Genomic DNA, 12,142 nt, shown 5'->3' with positions numbered 1-12,142 from the left:
CAACGTGTCAACACGGACGCCCGCACCACACACACACACACAAAACAAAACCATTAATCCCAGCGGGTATCCGACCAAAGTGCCTTCCCAGGTGAGCACTGAGGTGCTACTCATCTCCCGTTCATAACGCAGAGCCGAGAGTTGCTCATTCCATATTCCTCTGGTGGGACAGAGTCTATCCCCGAGAACGAACCCAGTGTCGACCTCCCCGCAGAAGTACTTATTTTGCATCGACTCCACCGCAGTGGTGAGATGTTAACTACCTCGGCTGGTATACAGGAGGTCGTGGGTTCGATCCCGACCCTGACGCGTTTGCGTGTGTGTCTCTCTCTCTGTTTAACACGTAGGCTTTCGCGACCAATATCATCCATAATACACACAATGGACAGGAAGGACAAGATCAAAGGGCCCGCATAATGCGCATGCATAATATGCGTTGACTCAAGAGCGCAGAAGCGTGGTCACCACATCTACGCCTCTTATAAGGAACGAAACAGGTGGACTTCTCCGCAAATCTGGCTGTCGCCTGATGAAGCTAGTTGTAATTGCTGGCGAAACGTCGTACTCAGATTGTAAATGTTGTGGCTTGGCTCTCCAACACACCGGCGTGCTGTACTAGTGACGAACTGGCCACGTTCTGTTTACGTGACAACCCTTACGAGTTGGCTGTGTCGGGTGGCGGCGGGGTTAACTACACTTTTATATATTTACACGATCTAACCCAAAAAACCCTCTATTATGGATGTCTCTCTCTCTCTCTTTCTCCCCGTAGTCGCGTGCATTTTTCTCCGGGTCCTCCGGTTTTTCCCCTCCACATTTAGAATCAGCATCGCCACGCGTTTAGAGTCTTTGGCTGCTGAACATCTCCCAAACGAAGGTGACGATAAGCCCACTTCGTTGAGCCATCATTTTGTGATCGCCTTCTGAAAAAGCGCTCCGTAGTGGATCAGTGGGGCCTTGCCTGGTAAAATGAACAACAAATAACTAATATTTAAAACAACTTTCTTAAAAGCACGCTTTTATGAAATGTACCGTACTAGTAATGTGAGAACTCTACGACTCCAGGAAGTGGCCCCGAAGCTTGCCGTAACGTAAGGGACACGTGGTGATTTACAGCCAACGTTAGTTGACCGTGGACAATTAGACCCAAGCCGAAACATAACATTAAAAAAACATAATGTTTAAAAATATGTATTGTTATGCTATGATATAGTATTGTCATCAGCATGACATAAGTATACCAAGTTTGCAGTCGATTCCACATTGGGAAGTGGGTTAACATTGAGTTACAAGAATTTGAGGATACAACAACAACAGAGTGAGTTAAAAGAAAGCGTGTACGGTAATTTAAAAAAAACAATGAGCCGTGTCTCCCCACCACCGCCCTCACCCCACCCCAACGTTGCGTGTCTCGCCCGTGGTCACGGACCCGCACAGGGTGCAAGGCGAACGAACGTTGCGATCGCGTGACTCTGTGCCGATACAACTGGTCCAGTGGCTGGGATGAACAAGGTGCAGTTTATTTTGTTGTTTTCACCAAAGAACACTCTGACTATGCCAATATCAATACCTCATGGTGCACTCTGTGTCAATGAGCGCATTGCAGCAACATCAAAGCGCGGTGGTTGAAGAGGCTGAGACAAAACGCTTGCTCCCTGTTTGTTTTTGTTTGTATCTTAACGCAGCTGTTGGCCAACTGCACTTCACGATCTCGGTTTAGATTCAATGTCAATGAAAGGAATGCATCCTGATGTGTACTCTTTGGTTATACCCAGCGCTATGCTGGGTGCATAGAAGACAAACTCAGTGTGGTTCGGTCTTAACTCTCACTCTCTCTGTCTCTACACGACTGATTTCCTGCGCTTTGCCTCGTATCCCTGAGCCGAACAAATGTAATTTCACATTCCTATGGCAGGTATGAGTGAGTGCAAATGACAATAGCTTTTAATATCCACAAAATGGTGGTGTGCACATTTTTATTGACCCCAGAGGTCTGTGGTTCGAACCCCCTGACTGGGATTTGATCTCGTAACCTGCTCTAATGCAATGATTCTCAACTCCAGGCCTCCCCATCCCCCCCCCCCCACGGTGTCCGCATGTTGCTGACCACCAATATTCTCTATCCATACGCAAGTGAGGCCACTTCGCGCTGCATTCACCTGCTGGTTGGTAATCACACGTGGAGCGTAGCCATGGTGTTGGCCGGACGGTTGCAAGGATTGGAGTCGAGAAACGCTGCTCCAACTCACTGTCTCACCCATGTAGGATCAGAGGCCGGAGCGCTGATCCTTGCACCGCCGAGGAGCCTGAGTTCGAATCCAGGCAGACGCCTGTGATTAAACTGGGCCCTCGCGTGCGGTGCGTTGATGGCCCTCAGCTCGCTCACCAAAAGACCGCACAAAATCCACCCACCATTGTGCGCAGACCAGAAAGGTCACCTGCCGGGGGTCTCGGCCCCCGGCAGGTGACCAGCAACATCCGCTTCCGTGGGCCGTTGTGCATCACGCGAATGGGCCGCGGCGCTCCGCGAGAGATGCGAGGAGAATGCGAGCGGAGACTTCGTCTGCCGACGCGACGTGCACACGGGAATCGCGATGCAATCGGGAGGGAAACGACGGAGGAGAAATAAACATTTTTTTTTAAAATTTCTGACCGGGAAGTCACGCACACCGTTTGGCGAGCGGCCACCGCGCCAGCTGGACCTCTGCGCGGGACCGCGGACCGACGGCTTGGACCGTGAGTCAGAACGCGCGGTGCAAGCCGTGCGTGCTGGGAAACCATCGCCTTTCGTGGGAGATTCCCCGTCGCTTTATCAACTCGCTCGCTCACTCGCGTGCGCGTGCGTGTGCGTGTGTTGTGCTCGAGCGTTGCCGAGTTTGCCCTCAACGGTCCAGCAGACATTGGCGCATCGATTGATTGGATCGGAGCGCAGCTCCTACGGTTCGCGTGCTCAGGGAGTCGATGCTGAATTAAAAGCAGGGAAATTATATTCTCGTGAGCGCCCCGTGTTGCTCTAATTCTGCAACGTCGCTTTCTCCCGCCCATCGTGTATTCGGTAGAAACCACTCCCATCCGCGATCCTACTACCTTGCGACTCACTCTTACCCGCCGTAGATTTAAGGGTCCGCAAAAGCTCAAATTATCTTCCCCCCCCCCCCCCCCCATGCTTCCTCTTGTAGATGATGATGATCATGCGCATTTGTATTATTTCCACTGACAGACGGGGCAAAACAACACCGCGACGCCGCTCTCTCGGTGGTCCGCCAACGCCACAACTCAACGAATATCCTGCGGCCTCAAAATTAAACAAACAAAATGAGCCCTCACTGTTCCGAGGAATGCGCGCTGGCATTTAAATAACAGCCAGCGACAATGTTTGAGCAAGGGCCAAAGAAAAAACCTGGAATCCCTCACCTGTGGGTCTCTCAGAGGGCCCACGCTGGAGTCAAATATGGCCTTGAGAGAAAAGAAATAAATTAACAAATCCATTCCCACCGCCGCCCCCCGTCCTCCCCCCACTGTCGCCATTCCTTCCCATTGAGTTTCCTTCCTGTCCTTATATGCAGCCAACCGGACACAGCACATCCGTCCCAATCGCCAGATTGTCTACACTTTGTCCGACTTCTGTTCAAGGACCGACCCAGTTTGTGTTCTGATGGAGGGTCATTAGATTCGTACAAATCAAGATTGAAGGGGGGTTTTTTTTTCTAAGGTAAGTTTGAAGTGGTGGAGCGGCAACCAGAGTTGGAATTCAGGCCGTGGCTAATATCAGAAAGTGTTTTCAGTTCCTGAATTCTGTTCCTGCAGAAGCTCTCAGAAAGAGAAGACCCATTGATTTTAACCCCCTGATCCATAGTATTCAGGAGGCTTCCCTCAACACCGTCAACGACTTTAAATATTTACAACCCCGAAGGGGAGACCTGGCACACCGACTCTCCCGAGGTATTTTGTCTATTTCCCTTCGATTGGCAATAGAGTCCCGGCTGTCACGACACTCGTGTGACGGTTTGCTCTTCGTGGTGGCCCCTGTGGTAATTATACTTATTTATTTCACTTGTTTATATCCAGGAGAGCCACACTAAGTCCAACGGCAACGCGGTTTTCCCAGAAGTTCCATTTTTAATTGGGAAGGTCGTGAGAGATGGCACTGGTGAGGGGAGGCCTTCATCCAGCAGTGCATAGACAATGGCTGATAATGACCATGATCATGATGGGGCGCCACGGTGGCGAGATGTTAACTACTTGGTGTAGAGGAAGTCATGGGTTCGATTCCAACCCTGTCGCCTACTGTGTATTGGTACTGGCAAAGGAGGTCCAATGATGTAGATGCTCACCCGGAGCTCTCATTACTCAGAGTGTGTTTTTTTGTTGGCATTCTGACCACAAGTATTGTGGTTAATGCAGGCATGATTCCTTATAAAAGGTTTCAGTTTGGTGTTTTAACATCTTAACACCTGTTTTGTTGCCAGAAAAAAGGGGAAAACCTATTCTCATATTTTGGTACTGGCAAAGGAGGTGTATGATGTGTATTTGGAGTTTGTAAGTTCTCCCCGTGGTCGAGTGGATTTTTCTCCGGGTCCTCCAGTTTTTCCCTCAACGTTTATAATCAACGGCTGAAATAAAATGTGCACGTGACAAGCCACTTCCTTGAGCTATCATTTGTAACAGCCAGGTGGTCGCTTCTGAAAGAGAGCTCCATGGTAGCTCAGTGGGCCTGGGAAAATCAATAAAGTTACTTAGTTGTTCTTCATTGCTTAAGGACTCCTCCCGCAAAATATCAGCTTCCTTTCCGCTACTTACAAACCTGGACAAGCAGTCTTGCTATGAGGCAGTGGTAGCGGTGATGATGATGATGGTGGTGGTGGTGATGGTGAAGTATTTTTAGAGGCACGATGCTGTGTCATCCGCACGGTAAGCTCACAGGCATCTGCAAACATAGGTGGGCACTGCAGGTGGACATTGCTGGCGTGTAAATACTCTCTTCCATGTTTTTATACCTTGGCAGCTGGATAAAGAGGGAATCTCATTAATGTTTCTGGGGGTTCATACGGGGGGGTGGGAGGGTGCTCATAAAGCTGACGGCCCATATTTCACGCCTCCAGTCAATAGGGTCAAAGGTCAAGACCAGATTGTTGTACTGTATTCATATTCTTTTACGACGCTGTATATTTAAAGTATATGTACAGTTTAAGCATGATATAGTTACACGGTATTTTTTCTTTAATATGAGAATGATCTCATTAGTATAAGAATTATCTTATATTATCTCATACTAAAGCATGCTACCGTGATAAAATAGTGGTGGTATTGTTACCACGTCAGTCGTCTATGTACACACACACTGGTAATTTAAGAAATGGACATTGAAGGGTAATAATATTGCAAAATATATATTATACTGCTGAGCCAAGATGTTTCTATACACATTGGTTTTAGGCGCAGCAATGTTAAAGGGGCAGCCGTCGAGTCATTAATTAACACTGTGATTAAAGTAATGCGACATAAATCAGATTGTGTGACATGCCATTACTCTACACAACCTAAATTACATCATATGCAGTCTACATCACCAATCCTGTGGCGTTATGCACCCGGTTCTGGCTGCCTTACCCCCCGGTGCCGCCATGGTTTACCACTGATTTACTACGCCATATAAAGCGATATATTTATTAGTGAATGCCTCTTGAATATGCATTAAGTGCTCCGTTAATCAATTTTATCTGCACGGGCAATTGATGCCCTTCGCAGCTGCACCGGACGGGTCATCCCTCCCTTCGTGACGTGCACGACAAATTCTGTCGTGCACGTCACGTGACAACGACACCGATACAACGACAAACACGCGAAAGGTAATGTTAACCAAAACTTGCAGCAGTGTAACCTTATAAAAAAAAATACACGTTACCTTTTTTTTTCGTAAACCCAAAAATAATCACCTAACAGTGCCGCGCAAGTGTAATGCCTCGTCAAATGTACGGGGCCCACGTGTTCATCGGCAGAATGTTCATGCAGCGGAAATGTGAATGAACGACGGCAGAGAAGTGAACGTCGTCCCTGTCATCAGCGCCACTGTTGCTGCGTTGTGCTTCTGAGTAATACCGCCGCTCTGTGTGGATGCCATCGCCGAGGAACGCGAAGGTGGAAAAAGCCACGACACTTGGCAATGTACAGGGGTGGCAGCAGGATGGCGCGGTGATTTGTTGCACCGCGCCATGCGCCTGACGGCACGAGTTCGATTCCTGGCCAAGGCTAAGGGACGTCAGTGAACGGGCGACTGCTCAACCTCCTGCCTCCGCCCCAATCTGCACTGACCAGCCCGGTGAAGTATGCTGAAGCACAGTGTAGCCAATGCCGAATTATCCTCGTAGCAAAAGTAGCTACATGTGCTACGGGCCCCGCACTTTCAAGGGCCCCGCGCTGAATGCTTTCAAGCTATCAATTCCGGTTCAGTGATTCTGCACTTGCTCTATTACTATAGTACTATACCGCTGTCAACTTTTATGAACGACTGGGTGTTTAATGTTAGCGATTTGTCGTATTATCTGGCTTTATAGCAAATGAAAAAATACAATGACTTTACTATGCAAGTAAAACATTCGTGTGTTTTAATATTCATGTTTTTTGTTTATTTTAGGGCCCCTTTATAACATATGCTACAGGACCCGCATTAGCTTAATCCGGCACTGAGTGTAGTCAAACAACTACCTCCATCCAGAAGGGGACTGACAAAGGGATGGAATATTCTCATTATGGTTATCGTATTGCTGTTACCTAGTTTCGCAAATGTTGCTTCCTGTCGTCCGTGTTAATGCCACTTACCCATTCCTCTCCGATCTACTCTCCTGGCACTGCTCGACTTTGGAATTCCCATCGTTTTTTCTTTCATTCACCAAGTTCCTACCATCGCCTGGCATACTCGATCCACTGCTGGGTGAAGAAGGCCCCATACACGAACGTTTGTCGTGACCTCTCACGGCCCTGCGACGATGTGAACACAAGTTTGTACAACCTCGCTCCATTCACAAAATGTGTCAATTCTCATCGGCTGGACTGGACAGCAGTGACTTGCGGTGCGGTCAATGGCTGGAGAGGCACTGGCTCGTGTCAGAGCCAGATTCACACACTGAGGGGGGCGTGGCCTCACTGAGGAGGCGTGTCCTCACTTAAGGGGGCGTGTTAGACACGTCCCCCTCAGTGAGGCAGATGTGATAGCTGCCTCCCCTGGGGATTTTTTATTGCAGTTTCATGACGAGACCAGCGATCCTAAATATCTTTATGCACATAGGTATAATAAGTTACCTGGTGTATGGAAGGCGAGGACATGAAACGAAGGAGTCTACAAACATTACATTGGTGACATACTGAGATAGTAACAGGCACTCGCTTATTGCCCGCGCTCCATCCAGTTACTGAAGGGTTGCGCAATCAGAGGGGAGGCTGAGCTCGTCGCTGCCTCACCTCTCGTCTCTTCCTGTATTTGCAGCGGAGCTCCGCAAATTTGGCGATTTTGACTACAAAAATGATTGGGATCGTACAGAAATGACAACACAGATCAGTGGAAAAATCTTAATATTTATTTGATTTGATTATTATTTTTGTTTACTTTTAGTAACAGCTATTTTCATTGGAGTATGACAGGTGAGGCTCTGCCTCCACTGCCTCCCCTGACCGCACGTCCCTGCTGCACCGTTAAACTTTGCTGTCGAGTTATTTCATCATGTCCACGCAGTTCGATAGTGTTGGACGTCGTAATGAGATTGTCACCAGCAAGTCTAAAACGGCGAATTATTTCTCCGATTCAGTTTTACGACTTTATTTACCAAACCCGATTTTAGAAATACCACTTCCTAAATGTCGCCGTGAATAAATAATCTCGACTTGAACGCAGCTGCAATTTGCTATACGGTCATACCACGAGCACTCTTTCATTGCTGCACACTTTGCATGATAAACCTTGAGGGACTGTGTTCAGCAACTTCATCTCCATATATATAAAAGGCAAAGTTGTGATTATGTGTGTCTGTTCAAAATGTTTAGAAACTTCCCGACATGCAACAAACTTGAAATTTGCCATGTGGGTACTTTCCAGACTTTACACCATGCAAAAATTATAAAAATACACTTTTTTTTGGGGGGGGGGGGGGGGGGGAGCTCAATAACGATTTTTTTTTGCACGGCAAGTGAGCTGTGATGTCAAATCTGTCACGTGACCCGCGCATGTGGAAGCGTAACGCATTGTAGTGTAGTGGTTAACGCGCCGCGCTACGAATCCGGCGACCCAAGTTCGATTCCCGCTCATGGCCACCACCGGTGACAATTATTTCAACCGGTCCTGGGCCTCCCCTAGGTCGACTCAGCCTCAAACGAGTAACTGGTGTGGTGTGTGAACATCGCCACCGGGGAGACAAAGGCGGCCGGGCGTGGTGGATCCAAGTCCCGGGCGAAGCCGGGTAGGTACAGCTAGTCATTCATAAGCCGTGATCATTCCACTGCTGGATGAATGCATCTACACATACAAGATGTACACGTACAGCACTGTCATCTTTTCAAACTGCTGCTGGATGACGCCCTCCCCTACGCAGTACATGTCATGGTGAGTGGTGGGGTGGGGGTGGGAGGATTACGTGACCAACTCACACTGGTCAGTGTGAGTTGGTGAAGTGTGTGGCGCAGAAGTACCGTCCATTCTGCCGGTCGGGTAACCACCACGAATGCTAAAAATAAAATAAAAAGGCTACAAATGAAACACCTGCGACTGCAGATGTCACGTCATGATGACCAGATGCTCTGCTGCTGAATCCCCAATGCTTCGGACCCATGGGCGTTGCTTCTCTCATTTCTCTCTTTCGCGATCCTACCTCGCCGCGGGAGGCAGCGGTGTAAATCAAACGCGGGGTTTGCTGCTGCGGATTCGAATTGGACCGACACAGCGCAGCAGTGAATGGGGGCTGAGACGAGGAGGTGGAAACATTGGTGAGGGGTGAGTGATGATTCTCGTCATTCTGCTCCAGGTATCACATTTGATACCCCCCCCCCCACCTCCTAAAAAAACACATTATCCGACCTGGGTGTCTACTGAATGCAAATGATCTTGGTGATGCTGTTGCTGCTGCTATGGCAGTAGTGAAGAAGCACAAATCGCAGGACAGACACAACACGTGCGTCAATAACACTGCCATTCATGGCTCTTCTCGACAGAGCCCCATAGAGAGGCCTGGCCCGTCTATGCGCCGTCAAGAAGGGCCATTGTCCGAAACGTCACCCGTTGTGTAATTGTATTTTTAAGGCCGTGTTATTGACGAAATCGATTAGGGGTTTTTTGTTATTGAAACCAAAGGTGGTGTAGGTGGCTGTGTGGATGGTTACGTGGGTGGATGGGTATGTGGGTGGGTAGATCAGCGGGTGGATGGCTTAGTAGGTCAATAGGTCAGTATGTGGGTAGGTGGGTGGGTGGGTGGCTGGATGGGCGGTTCGTAGGTTGGGTGAGTGGCTGTGTGGGTGATTGGCAGGGTGGTTTGTGGAGGTAGCTGGGTTGTGACGTAGTAGGTATGTAGGTAGGTAAGGTTGGATGGTAATTCGTTATCTACAGTGAGGGAAAAAAAGTATTTGATTTCTTGCTGATTTTGTACGTTTGCCCACTGACAAAGAAATTATCAGTCTATAATTTTAATCGTAGGTCTATTTGAACAGTGAGAGACAGAATAACAACAAAAAGATCCAGAAAAACGCATCTCAAAAATGTTATAAATTGATTTGCATTTTAATGAGGGAAATAAGTATTTGACCCCTCTGCAAAACATGACTTGATACTTGGTGGCAAAACCCTTGTTGGCAATCACAGAGGTCAGACGTTTCTTGTAGTTGGCCACCAGGTTTGCACACATCTCAGGAGGGATTTTGTCCTACTCCTCTTTGCAGATCTTCTCCAAGTCATTAAGGTTTCGAGGCTGACGTTTGGCAACTCGAACCTTCAGCTCCCTCCACATATTTTCTATGGGATTAAGGTCTGGAGACATGCTAGGCCACTCCAGGACCTTAATTTGTTCTTCTTGAGCCACTCCTTTGTTGCCTTGGCCGTGTGTTTTGGGTCATTGACATGCTTGAATACCCATCCACGACCCATTTTCAATGCCCTGGCTGAGGGAAGGAGGTTCTCACCCAAGATTCGACGGTACATGGCCCCGTCCATCGTCCCTTTGATGCGGTGAAGTTGTCTTGTCCCCTTAGCAGAAAAACACCCCCAAAGCATAATGTTTCCACCTCCATGTTTGACGGTGGGGATGGTGTTTTTGGGGTCATAGGCAGCATTCCTCCTCTCCAAACACGGCGAGTTAAGTTGATGCCAAAGAGCTCCATTTTGGTCTCATCTGTCCACAACACTTTCACCCAGTTGTCCTCTGAATCATTCAGATGTTAATTGGCAAACTTCAGACCGGCATGTATATGTGCTTTCTTTAGCAGGGGGACCTTGCGGGCGCTGCAGAATTTCAGTCCTTCACGGCGTAGTGTGTTACCAATTGTTTTCTTCGTGACTATGGTCCAAGCTGCCTTGAGATCGTTGCCAAGATCCTTCCGTGTAGTTTTGGGCTGATTCCTCACCGTTCTCATGATCATTGCAACTCCACGAGGTGAGATCTTGCATGGAGCTCCAGGCCGAGGAAGATTGACAGTTCTTTTGTGTTTCTTCCATTTGCGAATAATCGCACCAACTGTTGTCACCTTCTCACCAAGCTGCTTGGCAATGGTCTTGTAGTCCATTCCAGCCTTGTGTAGGTCTACAATCTTGTCCCTGACATCCTTGGAGAGCTCTTTGGTCTTGGCCATGGTGGAGAGTTTGGAATCTGATTGTGTGATTGCTTCTGTGGACAGGTGTCTTTTATACAGGTAACAAGCTGATATTAGAAGAACTCCCTTTAAGAGTGTGCTCCTAATCTCAGCTCGTTACCTGTATAAAAGACACCTGGGAGCCAGAAATATCTCTGATTGAGAGGGGGTCAAATATTTATTTCCCTCATTAAAATGCAAATACATTTCTAACATTTTTGACATGCGTTTTTCTGGATCTTTTTGTTGTTATTCTGTCTCTCACTGTTCAAATAAACCTACCATTAAAATTATAGACTGATAATTTCTTTGTCAGTGGGCAAACGTACAAAATCAGCAGGGGATCAAATACTTTTTTCCCTCACTGTATATGTGTCGGTGGATATATAGCCTCCTAGAAAAAAAACACTACGTTTAGAGCCCACAGAGGCTTCCTGTCTCCCTGTTATGCGAGGGAGATCTGGGGTAAGAATGAATCACAGAGAATACCATTTTGCCATACTGAGAGTAACCTTAACTAGGGAACCCGACACAAACGCAGACACGCAGGTGTCCACGTGAAAAATCTTGTAATAACATACACAAGTACACTTTCATATGCCTTCGAGTGCTGTTTGCGAGCACCTATTAAGGTAAATTATTAGCGGGAGAGGGGCTTCGTGCTGCAAGGTGAGAGCAATGGTTGTCGGGGCGGTATGTGTAACGACTGCAGTGTGTGTGTGTAGTTTGCAGCACGTGCAGTGCGTGGTGGGTGGAGTGTGTGGTGGATGCAAGTGTGTAATTCGTGCAGCAGCGTTCGCAGCAGTGCGTGCCTTGTGCAGCAGTTGTGAAGCTGTGGTTGTTAGCGTCGCCTGTCTCTGTGTGTGCGCATAGTTGTGTGCAGCAGTGAGTGTGCAGCAGTGTATGCTGTTTTTGTGCAGCAGTGAATGCATGAGAGTGCAGCAGTGGGTGCATCGGTGAGCGCTGTGTTACAACTGTCAGCGCGCTTGCGCTACGAACCCGGCGACCCGAGATCGATTCCCGCTCGCGGTCAACACCGGTGACGATTATCTGAATCGGTTCTGGGCCTCCCCTAGGTCGACTCAGCCTCAAATGAGTACCCGGTGTGTAAACATCGCTACTGGGGAGACAAATGCGGCCGGGCGTGGTGCTGACCACCCCACCCCCTCGTGTGCCGCGCCGTCCTTCATAGGTGCTACTCGCTATCAGCGCTCGTCTGCATGCAGCCCTGTTGATGCTACACGGGGGATCTGTTGCTGCTGTTGCCTCTGCAGGATCGTGCAGCAGCAGCAGCGGCGTGCGCGTGTACTCCGGCGGG

General features: G+C 48.5%; 1 protein-coding gene across 1 annotated transcript in view; it reads right to left on the bottom strand.

Moving 5' to 3' along the window:
- The window catches only part of LOC116947452 (MAP kinase-activated protein kinase 2-like), a 72,262-nt gene that overhangs the window by 58,400 nt on the left and 1,720 nt on the right, over positions 1–12,142 (bottom strand). The window lies entirely within an intron of this gene.

This window comes from Petromyzon marinus, chromosome 30, assembly GCF_048934315.1.
Source record: "Petromyzon marinus isolate PM22_M1 ecotype Great Lakes invasive population chromosome 30, UKy_Petmar_22M1.pri1.0, whole genome shotgun sequence".
Lineage (NCBI taxonomy): Eukaryota > Metazoa > Chordata > Hyperoartia > Petromyzontiformes > Petromyzontidae > Petromyzon > Petromyzon marinus.
The sequence above is the reverse complement of the archived record's forward strand: the minus strand, read 5'-3'. Positions and strand labels throughout refer to the sequence as shown.